Source organism: Cherax quadricarinatus, chromosome 6 (assembly GCF_038502225.1).
Source record: "Cherax quadricarinatus isolate ZL_2023a chromosome 6, ASM3850222v1, whole genome shotgun sequence".
Classification (NCBI taxonomy): domain Eukaryota; kingdom Metazoa; phylum Arthropoda; class Malacostraca; order Decapoda; family Parastacidae; genus Cherax; species Cherax quadricarinatus.
The window spans coordinates 71084506-71097846 of record NC_091297.1 but is presented as its reverse complement, the minus strand read 5'-3'; positions in this window follow the sequence as shown (position 1 = coordinate 71097846).

Sequence of the window (13341 nt, the reverse complement as noted above, 5' to 3'; positions counted from 1 at the left end):
CTTTCCCAAGTCGAGAGTTTCTGGTGTAATGGGTGCAGTTGCGTAGGATGACGGGTAAGGTGAGTGGATGGGTGAGGATGATATGGAGTATAGAGAGTGTGCGGTTATGGAGGGACTGGAGGTGAAGGTGGAGGTGATGGGGGTGGGGGAGGGGGTGTCGACTCCTGGTTCAGCATTCGTCGAAGCCATTTGAGGAAAATGATTATTTTCACTGGCTAACCCACTCCCCTCTCCACCTCATTCCATCTTTCTCCTACTCCATTCTCCCACTATCTATCTTCTATCCCTTTCCCCTCCCTGCTGTCTGTCCCTTCCTTCTCCCTGTCTTTTATCATTCCCCCTCCTGGTATTTTACCTTTCTCCCACCCTGCCTTTTATCTTTCTCCCTCATTGCCTTTTATCTTCCACCTCTCTGCCTTTTATCCTTCCCCTCCCTGCTACAATCCCTTACCCCACCCCCTTTCCTCTCACCCAGTCTCCCCCTCGCAAAGGAAGCCTTGTTGCTGACATTCTTATGATTCATACTACTCCCAGCCGGGGCTGATAATAATAATAATAATTATTATTATTGTATTTATGTTGTTAGGTAAGACACATATGCAACAGTTAGGTATCTTTATTTCGAAACGTTTCGCCTACATAGTAGGCTTCTTCAGAAGAGCATTGTTCCATAGTCTATGGAACAATGCTCTTCTCCAGACTGAGGAACTGACCACCTCAAAACTTTAAGGGTGATGGACTGATTACATCGTCTTCAAGTATCTTCTGCTTCTATCAACTTTTCTGTACTCGACTGAAGAAGCCTACTGTGTAGGCGAAACGTTTCGAAATAAAGATACCTAACTGTTGCATATGTGTCTTACCTAACAACCTGTCGGTATTTTATACCATTTTAATATTGCATTTATGATTATCATCGTTAGTATAATTATCATTAAAATAATAATAATAATAATAATAATAATAATAATAATAATAATAATAATAATAATAATAATAATAATAATAATAATAATAATAATACATTATTATTATTATTATTATTATTATTATTATTATTATTATTATTATTATTATTATTATTATTATTTGTCGTTATTATTTATATATTAAAAAAAGTTTAGTAGTAGTAATAATCTATATTTTTATTTTATATTATTATTATTATTATTATTATTATTATTATTATTATTATTATTATTATTATTATTATTATTATTATTATTATTATTATTATTATTATTATTATATTATTCTTATTTATTGTTAGTAGTAGTAGTAATAGTAGAGAAGGAAGAAAGTAATGATAGGAAAGGTGGGACGAAAGAATGAAGTAAGGGAAGAAGGAAGTAGGACAGAGTAGCGACTGAGTGAAGAAGAAAAGTTAGAGAGAGCAGAATAAATTATGAAGGAAGTGTGTGTGGCTGTGTGATGCTTGATCGTGGTGGTGGGAATCAGGGAAATGAGGAGTGTAATTGGTAATGGGGTTGTGACAGGAAGTGTAAAAAATAAATAGGCAAATGCTCACACGCGCACACACTGTGGTTTCCTGCAAAGGAAACCATGGTTAAAGGATTCCCTAAAATACCAGTGAGTGTTCCTTGACAGTGACAGAACACAAAAAGAACTGAAACTACTGAGAGAGAGAAAAAGTAGGAAGGTGCCAGAGGCAAGAACGGGAGACAGAGCAGGTACTGACAGACAGGAAAGTGCAGCCTCAGGACAAACAACAAACGCAACTGCCCACAGAACCACCCACAGCATTCCCCTTCAACCCCTACCAACCCACACCAAACAAACACATTAACCAGAAACAAACCACACTCCACGCCCAGGGTCCCCACCCAAATACTAATACCACTACACCACCACCCCACCATAATATGCAGCCCTATCTGCCACACCCTTGGCTTGCGCCAACCCGCCCACCCCTGAATACAGTTCTGGAAAGGAAATTGAAGGTATGGTATACCATCACAGACAGAATAACAAATAATAGTGACGAGTGGCAGGAAAGAAACACTCAAGCATTCCCGGACATCATAGCACTCACAGAGATGAAGCTCACGGGGGGTGATAACAGATGCAATCTTCCCATCTGGTTATCAGATCCTGAGGAAAGACAAGGGGGGACAGAGGGAAAGAGGAGTTGAATTGCTCATCAAAAACCAATGGAGTTTTGAGGAGATGGGAGGGTTAGTCAGAGGTGAAGCGGATAACTACATAGTAAGAACACTTCTAACCGGGAGCCCAAAAGTGATGATAGCAGTGATGTATAACCTGCCTCAGAACAGCAGGAGATCAAGCGAAGAATACGATGAGAGTAAGAGAACGATGGTGGCCACACTGGGTCGAGGAGGCCAGAAGGGCCAACATAAGCAAGGCAAAGTTACTCATCATGGGGGATTTCAACGACAAGGAGATAGACTTGGAAAATCTGTAACCACGTGGGGAACCGAAGACGTAGAGAGCCAAGGTGCTGGAGGTGATGCTGGGAAGCTTCTTGTACTAACATGTTGAGGACACAACCAGAGAAAGAGGAGACAATGAACCAGCAAGGCTAAACCTCGTGTTCACGTTCAACAGTTCAGACAAAGGGAAAATCACACACGATCAGCGCTAGCGATCACGTGATCCTGAGTTTCGAATACATATTAGAGTTTAAAATAAAGAGTGAAGCAGCACGATAAGGACGGGAGAAACCAAACTTCAGAAAAGGGAACTATATACGCATGAGGCAATTCCTGCATGAGGTGCAGAGGGTAAGAAACCTAGAGGAGAAAACAATAAGTGAAATTAAGGAATACGTGATAGCAAAGTGCAGGGATGCAGAGAAGTTCGTGCCAAGGGGCAACAGAAACAATGGGAAGATCAGAGTGAACCTATGGTTTACGAGGAGATGTGCAGAGGCCAAAGCCAAGTGTGTTGGAGCATGGAAAATGTATAGAAGGCAAAAGACTTAGGAAAACAGGGAGCTGAACCGAAGAGCCAGAAAGGAATATGCCTGGTTAAGGAGAGAAGCCCAGCGGCAATACGAGAATGATATAGCATCAATAATCAAATCTGACCCAAAGTTGCTATACAGTTACATTAGAAGGAAAACAACAGTTAAGGACCACGTGATCAGGTCGAGGATCCTAAGAGGGGAGCTCACAGGGAGCGACTTGGAATTATGTGAAAAGCTCAACCAAGATTCAGGGAGCTATTCACTGTGGAGACAGAGAGGCTTCCTACAAACCGAGGGAGTAGGGTGCACCAGCAAGTGCTGGACACACTGGATACAAACGAGGAGGAGGTGAAGAAACTGCTAGGTTAGCTAGATACCTGGAAGGCGGTGAGCCAAGATAACATCTCTCCATGAGTCCTGAGAGAGGAAATAGATGCACTATGTGTGCCACTTACAATATTCTTCAATAAATCTATTGCAACAGGGCAACTTCCTAAGGAGAGGAAGAGAGCAAACGTAGACCCAGTTTTTAAGAAAGGACACAAACAGGCAGCACTAAACTACACATCTGTCACTGACATTTATAGTATGTAAAGTTACGGCGAAGATTATCAAGAGAAGAGTGGTGGAGCACCTGGTAAGGAATGCGCTCATACTTGACAAACAGCACGGCTTCAGGAAAGGGAAATCCTGCATTACGAACCTTCTGGAGTTTTACGACAAGGTAACAGAAGTAAGACAGGAGAGAGAGTGAGAGAAAGGGAGAAAGAGAAAGACAGAGAGAGAGAGAGAGAGAGAGAGAGAGAGATGGTTAGACTGCCTATTCATGGACTGCAGGAAGGCTTTTGATACAGTACGACACAAGAGACTAGTTCAAAATCTGGAGGTGCAGGCAGGGAGAGCACTGCAATGGAGCATGGTATACCTGACAAGAAGGAAACAACGTGTGTTGGTATTTGAGGAGGTGTCAAAGTGGGTGTATATGTCGAGTAGGGTTCCACAAGGGAGTCCTAGGTCTGGTTCTGTTTCTAGTAAATGCGAATGAAATAACAGAAGGCATAGACTTAGAGATGTTTCTGCTTACAGACGATGTGAACCTAATGAGAAGAAAACAAGTGGACGAGGATCAGCCTACAAGGAGATCTGGGCAGGCTACAAGCCTGGTCCGACAAATGGCTCCTGGAGTTTAACAGCAGCAAGTACAAAATCGTGAAGTTTCGGGAGGGACAAAAAAAAGACCGCACAGAGAGTACAGTCTATGAGTTTAAAGGCTGCAAGGAAAAGTTTATTAGGACGAGCATCATACTGAGCACATCTCCTGAGGCGCACATCAACCACATAACTTCTGCAGCTTATGCGCGCTTGGCAAACCTAAGAATAGCGTTTCGACATCTAAGTCATTCATGATACTGTACGTTGTGTACGTATGGCCCATTATAGAGTATGCAGCAGCAGGAGGAACCCACACCTGGTCACACACGTCAAGAAATAAGAGAAAGTGAAAAGGTTTGCAACAATACGAGAGGTTAAGCGAAATCAACCTGACGACAATGCAAAACAGGAAGGATGGGGAACACATGATAACGACATATAGCATACAAAGAGTTGAAAGGAGGATAAGGACAGTGTGAGGGAAAAGTGGGTTGTAAGTGGGGTTAGGGTTGTTCAGGCAACCAGAAACCATTAGCGAGTTACGTCGCGCACTCCCGCCCCCTCTAGCGGGCTGGGGCGAAACTCTAGTTCCTGGTGTCTGATTTGTCTCAGTTTCTACTCCTGGTAGTATTGACCTTACCTGGTGTGAGTTGAAGTTTGGAGAGTCACTTCACCTCCACTCTTCTCCTGATCAGGTATGGTGATCTACCAGGAGTATTACTGTTCGTTGCTTTCTTTTGTTTGCTGGTTACCGGTAATGATTTTGGCATTTATCATTCTTTTCCATTCTTAAATGTTATATTATCATGACCATTGGTAACCAGTTTATTTTTTCTTATTACCAGCTCTGTTCCTGGCGTGGTCATCCAGGGTAGACACCAGATAAAGGAGCAAGACACTTGTTAATTGGACTAATTAACATTGTTCGACTAGTACCGGCCCTTATTTATCCTACTTGTGGTGCTCCAACCAAGTAGTTCAGGAGAATCCAAAACATCGGACTGTTACCATCCGCCCAGGATTACCTACATCATCTTTAACATCAGAGATGTGTCCAGGGCCTTACCTACTCCTGCCCAACTACACCACCACAACCAAACGCCATTTTTTTATTATTAAATTTGAAGTAAAATTCTCCAAAAGTCATTATTCTTATTCCTAGAGTCGTTTCTTTATTTATTTTTCCATTATTTTTTTTTTTTTTTGCTCAGATGGAAGGCGTTCCACTGACACCAGAATGTTTGAGATGTGACACAGCAACAAGGTGACACAGCAACAAGGTGACACAGCAACAAGGTGACACAGCAACAAGGTGACACAGCAACAAGGTGACACAGCAACAAGGTGACACAGCAACAAGGTGACACAGCTGAAAGTCAAAAACCCAGACGAGTCAGTGATGTTAGTAAAGTATTACTTCACTCGCAGAGTTTCCGGAAGTGGAGCAATCTGGAGCGTGATGTAGTGAAGGAAGGATCAATACATAGTTTTAAGAAGAGATATGAAACGGCTCGTGTAGCAGGGAGTGGGCTTAGTAATGACCAGCGAAGAGGCGGGGGTCTGGAGCTATGACTCAACCCCTACAACCACAACACACTCATACACACATTCACACACACATTCACACACACATTCACACACACATTCACACACACATTCACACACACATTCGCACACAGAAACTGGCTTCTCGAATTCAACCCTGCCAAATACAAAGCCATGAAGATTGGGGAGGGGCAAAGAAGACCGCAGACAGAGTATAGTCTAGGTAGACAAAGACTACAGACCTCACTCAGGGAGAAAGACCTTGGGGTGACCATAACACCGAGCACGTCACCGGAGGCACATATCAACCAAATAACTGCTGCAGCATACGGGCGCCTGGCAAACCTGAGAATAGCGTTCCGATACCTTAATAAGGAATCGTTCAAGACACTGTACACTGTGTACGTTAGGCCCATACTGGAGTATGCAGCACCAGTCTGGAACCCACACCTGGTCAAGCACGTCAAGAAGTTAGAGAACGTACAAAGGTTTGCAACAAGGCTAGTCCCAGAGCTCAGGGAAATGTCGTACGAGGAAAGGTTGAGGGAAATCGGACTGACGACACTGGAGGACAGAAGGGTCAGGGGAGACATGATAACGACATACAAGATACTGTGGCGAATAGACAAGGTGGACAGAGATAGGATGTTCCAGAGAGGGGACACAGAAACAAGGGGTCACAACTGGAAGCTGGAGACTCAGACGAGTCACGGGGACGTTAGGAAGTATTTCTTCAGTCATAGAGTCGTCAGGAAGTGGAATAGCCTAGCAAGTGAAGTAGTGGAGGCAGGAACCATACATAGTTTTAATAAGAGGTATGACAAAGCTCAGGAAGCAGAGAGGGAGAGGACCTAGTAGCGATCAGTGAAGAGGCGGGGCCAGGAGCTGAGCCTCGACCCCTGCAACCACAATTAGGTGAGTACACACACTCACACTCACACACACACACAGGGGCCAGGAGCCAGGACTCGACCCCTACAACCTCAACTAGGTGAGTACACATGCATACGCACACAAACACAAATACACACACAAACACATTCATACACATACACACACACATACACATACTCCCACACACGCACAAAAAAAACACACACACGCACACACACACGCGCGCGCGCGCACACACACACATACACACAAAAATTCACACACACATACACACGCAAGCACACACTCGTATACACACAGAAGCAAACGCACGCACACACACCCACACACAACCATAGACCCCTGGCTGTATTCAAGCAGGCACTGGACAGGTACCTAAAGTCAGTACCTGACCAACCAGGCTGTGGTTCGTTCGTCAACTTGCGTGCTGCCAGCAATAACAGCCTGGTTGATCAGACCCTGATCCACCGTGAGGCCTCGTCTCAGACCGGGCCGCGGGGGCGTTGACCCCTGAAACCCTCTCCAGGTAAATTCCAGGTATTGTATATGTTCGCCGGTACTGCCGGCCCGGGTCTTCTCCAGATGGCGACCCGGCCTTGGCTCCCAAGAGTGGGAGTGTCTTGAGGGGTGGTGTTGTCATGCGGGACGGCGCTGGCTCCCAAGCATGGGAGTGTCTTGAGGGGTGGTGTTATCTTGCGTGACGGCGCTGGCTCCCAAGAGTGGGAGTGTCTTGAGGGGTGGTGCTGTCTTGCGGGACGGCGCTGGCTCCCAAGAGTGGGAGTGTCTTGAGGGGTGGTGTTGTCTTGCGGGACGGCGCTGGCTCCCAAGAGTGGGAGTGTCTTGAGGGGTGGTGTTGTCTTGCGGGACGGCTCTGGCTCCCAAGAGTGGGAGTGTCTTGAGGGGTGGTGTTGTCTTGCGGGACGGCTCTGGCTCCCAAGAGTGGGAGTGTCTTGAGGGGTGGTGTTGTCTTGCGGGACGGCGCTGGCTCCCAAGAGTGGGAGTGTCTTGAGGGGTGGTGTTGTCTTGCGGGACGGCGCTGGCTCCCAAGAGTGGGAGTGTCTTGAGGGGTGGTGTTGTCTTGCGGGACGGCGCTGGCTCCCAAGAGTGGGAGTGTCTTGAGGGGTGGTGTTGTCTTGCGGGACGGCGCTGGCTCCCAAGAGTGGGAGTGTCTTGAGGGGTGGTGTTGTCTTGCGGGACGGCGCTGGCTCCCAAGCATGAGTGTTTCGTGGGGCATGTCAGCGGTGAGGAGCTGATGATGCACGGATGACTTGGCGGGGCTTCAGCAGCAGCAGACAAATCAGGAAGGGCAGAGAAGGCTGCCAATACAGGGTCCAAAGTAGCAAAATGCTGGGGAAACTTGTGTTGACGGTGGTTGGTTGATGATAAGCTTGCTAGATGGGGAAACCGTCTTCCAGAGAACCATTCTGCACTGTTCTGAATTTCTTCTTTTGAGATGTATTCGAGTTCCAAGAGGCGTGAGGACGTGGAGAGGCGTTGAATCAAGCTGTCGGTTGTGAGTGGATGGGTTGAGTCGCAGGTGAACTTAACAGTCCCATCCTGGAGGTGCTGATTAATTTCTTGAGCGAACATTCTGTCCTTGTATTGGGTGGTTGTGAGAAAGTATACACCAGCCATGGCAACGGGTTTTTTTTTTTTTTTTTTTTTTTTAGTTGTGGCACGGAGAGTTGTGTTTTAACTTTCTTGGCTGGCGGCTGAGACGGTCGAGGCGAGACCTCTGATTGGTCCGTTGCGTCGTTGGTGCAAGCAGGTGGTGGTGGACTCTCATTGGTGGGATTGGTCGGCGCCTCGGTAGTCTCTGATTCTTCTCCATGTCGGGAGGAAGCCGTGGTGGCAGTGGAGCAGTGCCGATGTTGACAATGTTTGTAGTAGACTTCATGATATCAGACGAAAGTAGAGATGCAGGGAATGTAAAACCGGGCATATTGTTGAGTCTGAAGAGTTCGTTAATGGTGGTGTTGAATGATCCAGATTCAGCTACATTATGTACATGAGCATATATGATGCAGTAAAGAATCTTGGTGAAGTCGCCAGCAGGAACTGGCGGTGATGTGGTGGTGGTGGAGGAAGCAGCTTCCGTGACTGAGGATCTTTGTGGTATCAGCCTGAAGCTTAGTGATAGCAGCATATGTAGTAGCTTGTGCAGTAGTTTTCTTGTGTTGCGCTAGGTGTTTCTTAAGTACATCTCGTCTGGTGGGGCACTTGGCAGCAAGAGTATGGTGATCATTCTTGCAGTTCAAGCATTTAGGTGGAGTGTTGGAAGTGCAGGTCTTGAAATCATGACCTTCTTGTTCTTGGTAGGGCAGTCTTTTGTGGTGTGAAGGTATGAGTAACAGTTGCAACATTGTGGGATATGCTGGAACCTCTCTACTTCGATGTATGCTGGATTGATGTGAAAATAGTGAATAGCCAGTCCCTCAGCGAGAGCTCTTGCTGACACACTGACGTCACTAAAGGTTATCTTCAGCATGGAGGAAGCATTAGGTATTTTTGTAATAAATTCCACTTTGGCTTCAATGGATGACTTGATTTCTTCAGTAGCCTGAGTAGTGATAAGCTGTCAAGTCGCTTGTGGAACACAGTTCTCCTGGCCCTCAAAGCTGGGGAAGTCATGACAATAAATCCTCGGTCTTGAAGAGTGGTTGTAGCAGTGGTGGTGATAAGTTTCTCAGCCTCGGTGTCGTCAGTACAAACGACAACGGATGCCTCCTTAAGAGACAGAATCGCATTATACTTGACTTGCAGATTGCCACTGATGACAGCTGCAAGTGCTAGCTTGGGCGAGTCATTGATTCTCCTGTTTGCCGGTTTAATTTTCACCCTGTTAGTGGACTGCATCGTGGAGTGATGCAAACTAAAGGTTTCCCTCCCCGACAGGGATAGAAGGGATACTTCTTGCGTGTGTGAATACCAGTGAAGTGAACGAAGACGACCAGAGCTATGAATGTATACTTTGATAATCACAACTACTTTATAGATCGGCTCCCTTGCTAACTATGACGTCACGAGTTCCTCACATGTCAGATGTAGGCCAGAGATCCCGCTCTCAGTTCCCACTAGGCTAGACTGGACAAGGAAAGGCTCCTGGGCTTCTCAAGACTCTCCTAATTATACGCCTCCAAGACATCCAACATGTGTATTTCTTACTCCAATATCTCCCCACGAACCCCTATGACAAATGGTGACGGTGGTGTTAGCGTGATTTTGACGATTACTCAGATTTAAGGAGATGATTTCTACCAGCCCAGACGGGCATTGTGTATGACCGCGTGGAAGCCTAGAGAGATGACGCAACCCACAACCAAGATAGCAAGCATTTTCCAGCCTTGTCTACACAACTTCCTGGATAGTTGCTTCGTGCCTTATTTGTTTATTTGCTAACTTACAAGGAGTTGATCGGGGGTTTGCAAATTAAGCCAAGCCAGTTAAGCCAATCTGTAGGGGAGAGCCTAAGCCATTCCCCAGCCTGCTTCATTACTGCATTCAAGGCATCCCAGCCTAGGCAGCATTGAGGTCTTAAGCCAGCTTAACAACCCAGCTGAGAGAGAAATAAGCCAAGCAAGATCATCTTTGAAGTTATTGTCTCCTTGTGCTGTACCACTCTGTGCTACCAGTAAAACGCTGGTCAGAGTGATAATCACCATCTCTGTAGTACAGTTGTTGCTTATTAAGCCACCCAGGCATAGTATCACAAGATTTTTTGGTGTGGAGTACCAGCCAGTGCACGCGTGCACGCGGATCACCAGCCGACACCACCCACCAGCAGCTGCTGCCACCCACACAAAACTACTCACTCCACGTGGCCCTCATATCGCGACATATATCAGGTTCTATCATCCACATTTTACTGCCTACACACCGGCTCAAGAGATATATTTGAACTGAGCATCACCTTAAGAAAGCTTAGGTGGGTAGGTCCCAGGTATGTGTTATCATCGGCGAGATGCTCCACTTGACACGCTCCATATTTACATGTGTTGATACATTTTCTATATTTCTACTTTTTGTCCAGAGACTCTTGTGTCTTAGTGTAAATTTTTGTTCCTTCTGTGTGTTCCATACGTTTCATGATATTGCTCATTTTGTGTTAATTTTTTTATATATTTTTTATGGTCTCACATTCTCTCCAGCCTAAAGTAATATTTTTTCTGGTACACGTTTATTATTTATCTGTTCTGTGCAGTATTTCTTAATTTATCTACCATTCACTCTTTGTTAAGTATTTATTTTTTTATCATCTATGTTCTTTAGGTGTTGTATTATTTTTTTCTTGTGTCTTGACTTATTTTTCATTATATTTTACTTGTATTTTCTGCTAAATCTGTGTTGCTTCATTCACTAATTTATCTCCAGTGTGCTAAATTACCATTTTAATTCTGTGTGTACCATTATGTTTGTGTTAAATATTTTTTATCTGCAATGTCTCATTTGTTTGAACATTTGCAGGTGTTGTACCATATCTTGTGTCAAGCAAGAGATTTATTTAATTTTTGTTCAAAGCAAGACAAGTACGTGATAATTATACAGTAAGTGTTGTAAGTAAACTATTGTTATTTTATCTGTGTTTCGTACAACTTTGTAAGTCTTCAGTTCCCACTTCTGTATCTTCTATCTTTTTTTAATCATATTATTGATATTTCTTGAATAATTTTACTCTTAGTGTAATTTTTAAAGTAACTTACTATCATTGTTTTGTTTTTGAGTAATTTATTGTGTTCACTTGAGATAACTTCAAGTGTTAACTTCAAGTGTTAACTTCAAGTGTTAACTTCAAGTGTTAACTTCAAATGTTAACTTCAAGTGTTAACTTCAAGTGTTAACTTCAAGTGTTAACTTCAAGTGTTAACTTCAAGTGTTAACTTCAAGTGTTCACACCAGCTGTGTCTTGCTATTTTTAATATTATTTCTAAGCTATATTTTCTGAGTGCAATTTTTTACTGAAACATTGACTAATTCTACAAACTATTTTAATTATGCAGTTTGTTCTGAAGTGATTATTTTTCTTTTCATAATTTTTATATTGTTATTCTTGTGCTTTATTTTGTTCAGTAATTGATAATAATTTCTTAAAAAGTGACATTATAATTTAGTGTAATATTCTCACTATATTACAAACTGAGAATCCTGTGTCTTATTTTATTTATTTATTTTCTTTATCATTGTTTAATATTTTTTATTTTGTGCCAACTTTAGAAAATTTATTTTCCCAGCAAATTTACAATTTCATACAACTTATTGATCTTATTTTATTATTTTCGCATTGATTTACAATTTTATTATCAAATTTCTTTGTTGAATTCAGAGTAAAGAAAGTTTACTTTTGAAATTAATGCAGATTACAGTAATATTTTCCCTTTCGTGAATTTTCAGATTTCCTTTTCTTTGTCAGGAAAACTTTCGTGAGTTTTCTTTTCTCATTCAGTGTGTCTTATATTTTTTTTATTTACTTATGCAGAGTTATTTAAACGTCTTTATTTTCAATTTAGGTCAACTTCATTTCATATACTTTTCTTTTGTTATTCCTTATTTTCATTGTCTTTGTATAAATTCTCTGAAATCATTTCTCAACTCCCCTTGAGCAATGCCAGCAATGACTTAGTGAATAACGTCAGTTATTCACTAAGTGTCAAAATCCTAATGGTGCCTTACCCACTGACAGACCACATCTAGCTCTTAGGCAGTTCAGTTGTTTACACAGCTTGTATCCGAGATTTGTCACATTGCTGCTGAATGTGAAGTTCAGATTAAGTCCTATAGATATGTGCATTACCTACTAATGTAACCAAGCGGTCAGGCACTGGTAAAACAATCACTCTTATCTGGAATTCAGTGCCTACAATATCTTGCACGCAGGATAGTGTACAGTTACCTCCTCATGTATGAAAGGAACCTCAGACAACCTTGGGCACTGAGACTACTATCTCTGTGATGGCTACTTGTTCAAGTGGTAGTTCCTCCACAGGGGACGCCTTCTTGAAAACGACTACATGAAACTAGTAATGCCATCTCTTGTTGATGTCACAGGCCGTCTGCAGAAAGACGTTTCTGTCGCGGCTAGTGCACTCACTAGAGTGTCTGTTGTTGTCCCTTGTGTTCGAGATGGTGATAATGTTCTGGTTGACAGTGATTCTTGCAAGGTAAAGGATTTGTTTGTCGAGCCATCATTACATGTTGTAAGATATAGTAAGATCCATTTCTACCTTGCTAATACGTATTAAAGTCAGTACCTGACCAGCCGGGCTGTGGTTCGTACGTTGGGTCGAGTGCAGCTAACAGTAACAGCCTGGTTGATCAGGCCCTGATCCACAATAAGGCCTGGTCACAGACCGGGCCGTGCGGACGTTGACCCCCGAAACCCTTTCCAAGTATACTCCAGGTATTTCTGGTCAGAATTCAGTATTTCAACCGTGGAGAGTTCACTCACTCCACCGAGTTTGTCCATTCCTTCGGTAAGAAAGTACTCGATGTGTTGAGAGTAACTATTAATCCCAACAGTGCAACCTGGGATGAAGTTATACCTGATGTTCAGTGTGCCATAAATTCTATTTACAATGCTTTTATAGGTGCCACTCCACATTATGTGTTGTATGGTGTACATAAGCGCTTACCATATGAGTTGTTATATTCTAATCCAATTAGGGGGAATATGATCGAGGTGTATAAATGGAAAACAGGAATAAATAAAGGGGATGTAAATAGCGTGCTGAAAATTTCCAGCCAAGACAGGACTCGCAGCAATGGTTTCGAGTTGGAAAAATTCAGATTCAGGAAGGATATAGGAAAGC